The following is a 4,998-nucleotide window of genomic DNA, read 5'->3' on the forward strand; positions in this document are numbered from 1 at the left end:
CCAAATAACATTTATATAGGTTCAACACTAATCTCAAAAGTATAGGGAGTGTGCGATGATGAGCATATCATTCTTGGAACCACTTCCAACACACACCGTCACTTCACCCTTAACTAGTCTCTGTTCATTCTGCAACTCCTGTTTCGAGTTACTAATCTTAGCAACAGAACTAGTATCAAATACTAAGGGGTTGATATAAACACTAGTAAAGTACACATCAATAATATGTATATCAAATATACCTTTGTTCACTCTGTCATCCTTCTTATCCGCCAAATACTTGGGGCAGTTCTGCTTCCAGTGACCAGTCCCTTTGCAGTAGAAGCACTTAGTCTCAGGATTACTTCTAGACTTGGGCTTCTTCACTTGAGTAGCAACTTGCTTGCCGTTCTTCGTGAAGTTCCCCTTCTTCCCTTTGCCCTTTTCTTGAAACTAGTGGTCTTTTCAACCATCAACACTTGATGCTTTTCTTGATTTCTACCTTCGTCGATTTCAGCATCACGAAGAGCTTGGGAATCGTTTCTGTTATCCCTTTCATATTATAGTTCATCACAAAGTTCTAGTAACTTGGTGATAGTGACTAGAGAACTCTGTCAATCACTATCTTATCTAGAAGATTAACTCCCACTTGATTCAAGTGACTGTAGTACTCAGACATTCTGAGCACATGCTCACTAGCTGAGCTATTCTCCTCCATCTAGTAGGCAAAGTGCTTATCAAAGGTCTCATACCTTTCGACATGGGCATGAGTCTGAAATATTAATTTCAACTCTTGGAACATATCATATGCTCCGTGGCATACAAAACGTCTTTGAAGCCCCGATTCTAAGCCGTAAAGCATGGTGCACTAAACTATCAAGTAGTCATCATATCGAGCTTGCCAAACGTTCATAATGTTTGTGTCTGCTCCTGCAATCAGCCTGTCACCTAGCGGTACATCAAGGACATAATTCTTATATGCAGCAATGAGGATAATCCTTAGATCACGGATCCAATCCGCATCATTGCTACTAACATCTTTCAACTTAGTTTTCTCTAGGAACATATCAAAAATAAAACAGGAAACTACATCGCGAGCTATTGATCTATAACATAGACATGCAAATACTATCAGGACTAAGTTCATGATAAATTAAAGTTCAATTAATCATATTACTTAAGAACTCCCACTTAGATAGACATCCCTCTAGTCATCTAAATGATCACGTGATCCAAATCAACTAAACCATGTCCGATCATCACATGAGATGGAGTAGTTTTCAATGGTGAACATCACTATGTTGATCATTTCTACTATATGATTCACGCTCGACCTTTCGGTCTCCAGTGTTTCGAGGCCATATCTGCATATGCTAGGCTCGTCAAGTTTAACCTGAGTATTCCGCATGTGCAAAACTGGCTCGCACCCGTTGTATGTGAACGTAGAGCTTATCACACCCGATCATCACATGGTGTGTCGGCATGACGAACTGTCACAACGGTGCATACTCAGGGAGAACACTTATACCTTGAAATTTAGTGAGAGATCATCTTATAATGCTATCGTCGAACTAAGCAAAATAAGATGCATAAAGGATAAACATCACATGCAATCAAAATATGTGACATGATATGGCCATGATCATCTTACGCCTTTGATCTCCATCTCTAAAGTACCGTCATGATCTCTATCCTCACCGGCATGACACCATGATCTCCATCATCATGATCTCTATCAACATTTCGTCACATGGTCGTGTCACCGACTATTGCTCTTGCAACTATTGCTATCGCATAGCGATAAAGTAAAACAATTATTTGGCACTTGCATCTTATGCAATAAAGAGACAACCATAAGGCTTCTGCCAGTTGCCGATAAAAACATGATCATCTCATACAACAACTTATATCTCATCACGTCTTGACCATATCACATCACAACAAGCCCTGCAAAAACAAGTAAGACGTCCCCTACTTTGTTGTTGCAAGTTTTATGTGGCTGCTACGGGCTGAGCAAGAACCGTTCTTACCTACGCATAAAAACCACAATGCGGTATAGTGATTGCTTTTTGATCTTCATAAAGAACCCTGTTCATTGAATCTGATTCAACTAAAGTTGGAGAAACTGACACCCACCAGCCACCTGTGTGCGAAGCACGTCGGTAGAACCAGTCTCGTGTAAGCGTACGCGCAATGTCAGTCTGGGCCACTTCATCCAACAATGTCGCTGAATCAAGAATCAACTAGTGATGGCAAGCAAAATGTATATACCCACGCCCACAACTCCTTTGTGTTCTACTCGTGCATATAACATCTACGCATAAACCTGGCTCAGATGCCACTATTGGGGAACGCAGTAATTTGAAAAAATTCCTACGCACACGCAAGATCATGGTGATGCATAGCAACAAGAGGGTAGAGTATCGTCTACGTACCCTCGTAGACCGTAAACATAAGCGTTATGACAACGCGGTTGATGTAGTCGTACGTCTTCACGATCGACCGATCTAGTACCGAAGATATGACACCTCCGCGATCTGCACACATTCAGCTCGATGACGTCCCGCGAACTCATGATCCAGTAGAGCTTCGATGGAGAGTTTCGTCAGCACGACGGCGTGATGACGGTGATGACGTTGCTACCGGAACAGGGCTTCGCCTAAGCACCGCTACAATATTACCGAGGTGGATTATGGTGGAGGGGGGCACCGCACACGGTAACTTGTGTGTCTATGGGGTGCCCCTCCCTCGTATATAAAGGAGTGGAGGAGGGGGAGGGCCGGCCCTCTACTATAGCGCGCCCTGGGGAGTCCTACTCACGTTGGGAGTAGGATTCCCTCCCTTCCAAGTAGTAGGAGTAGGAGAGAAGGAAGGGGAAGAGAGAAGAGAAGGAAGGAGGGGGCGCCGCCCCTCCCCCTAGTCCAATTCGGACTAGGCCTTGGGGGGCGCGCGGCCTACCCTAGGCAGCCCCTCTCTCTCTCCCCTAAAGCCCAATAAGGCCCATATACTCCCCGGTGAATTCCCGCAACTCTCCGATACTCCGATAAATACTCAAACCACTCAGAACCTTTTCGATGTCCGAATATAGCCTTCCAATATATCGATCTTTATGTCTCGAACATTTCAAGACTCCTCGTCATGTCCCTGATCTCACCCGGGACTCCGAACAACCTTCGGTACATCAAAACACATAAACTCATAATACCGATCGTCACCGAACGTTAAGCGTGCGGACCCTACAGGTTCAAGAACTATGTAGACATGACCGAGACTCATCTCCGGTCAATAACCAACAGCAGAACCTGAATGCTCATATTGGCTCCTACATATTCTACGAAGATCTTTATTGGTCAAACCGCATAACAACATACGTTGTTCCCTTTGTCATCGGTATGTTACTTGCCCGAGATTCGATCGTCGGTATCTCAATACCTAGTTCAATCTCGTTACCAGCAAGTCTCTTTACTCGTTCCGTAATGCTACATCCGGTAACTAACTCATTAGCTACATTGCTTGCAAGGCTTATTGTGATGTACATTACCGAGAGGGCCTAGGGATACCTCTCCGACAATCGGAGTGACAAATCCTAATCTTGATCCATGCCAACTCAACAAACACCATTGGAGACACCTGTAGAGCACCTTTATAATCACCCAGTTATGTTGTGATGTTTGGTAGCACACAAAGTATTCCTCTGGTATTCGGGAGTTGCATGATCTCATAGTCATAGGAACATGTATAGTTATGGAGAAAGCAATAGCAACAAACTAAACGATCATCGTGCTAAGCTAACGGATGGGTCAAGTCAATCACATCATTCTTTAATGATGTGATCCCGTTAATCAAATGACAACTCATGTCTATGGCTAGGAAACTTAACCATCTTTGATTCAACGAGCTAGTCAAGTAGAGGCATACTAGTGACACTCTGTTTGTCTATGTATTCGCACATGTACTAAGTTTCTGGTTAATACAATTCTAGCATGAATAATAAACATTTATCATGATATAAGGAAATAAATAATAACTTTATTATTGCTTCTAGGGCATATTTCCTGCAGAAGCTTCCTTTAGTATCTTCTTGAGAATCACCGGATAAAAACACTGAAAGAAAGGAATGAATAGACTTCACATCCATAAGATGGATACTTGATTAAGAAATCCGAGTCCTTGAAAAAAAAAGGGGGGGGGGGGGGGGGGAAAAAAAGGCAACTTGGGGACGGACGAAACGAACACCGTTGAGAAAACTGAGATTGGATATTGAAAATGGGAAAAATGATAGTATCATATTGAAGAGAATCACACCAGTTGGGAAGAATTGACATGGAAATCTCGATGATAAAAAAGGATCAGTATTCACATAGGAATATGAGAACACCACTTGGAAAAGGTATGGAATCAACACTTGACATTGAAGCAACTCGAATACCACAACAACAAAAAAACAAGGATTGACTTGCAGAATAAGCCGGAACAAACATATGATAGACCCTCTATCGTATCATGAGTCTGTTGGAAAGATATCCTACGAGATACTTGAATTCCCACCTATAAACTCCTGAAACTTTCTGGTTATGCAATCAGGTGTTGGGGATACAAGGGAAGCATAATATCTCACGCAAACTAACAATTCCTACATCCAGCTGTATCCATCCGTCAACACATAACCAAGAAACCTTTAGAAATCATGTACCTCAACCTTCGAAAAGCATCTGTTATACGAGTTATGGCAATACTCCTGAACTCCCGCCTCAGTACTGGGTGGCGTCGAGGTTATCTCACCAACAACTGCATAACAGAGATTTTCGATGTCGGCGAACTCAGGTATTCCAGAACAACAACGATAAAATTGTGATGACAACACCTCAGAGCTCAACTCCCCGGGATACTGCCACAACCCCTAAATGTCAGGAGGCACCAAGAACAATGTTCTCGTCACAAAACTATCGGAAGGATTCAAGATACCCGCATGATCCTAATTTTTTTTCATGAAATTTGAGGAGAGGAAAGTCAAAACTT

Source organism: Triticum urartu, chromosome 2, assembly GCF_003073215.2.
Source record: "Triticum urartu cultivar G1812 chromosome 2, Tu2.1, whole genome shotgun sequence".
In the NCBI taxonomy this organism is placed as follows: Eukaryota; Viridiplantae; Streptophyta; class Magnoliopsida; order Poales; family Poaceae; genus Triticum; species Triticum urartu.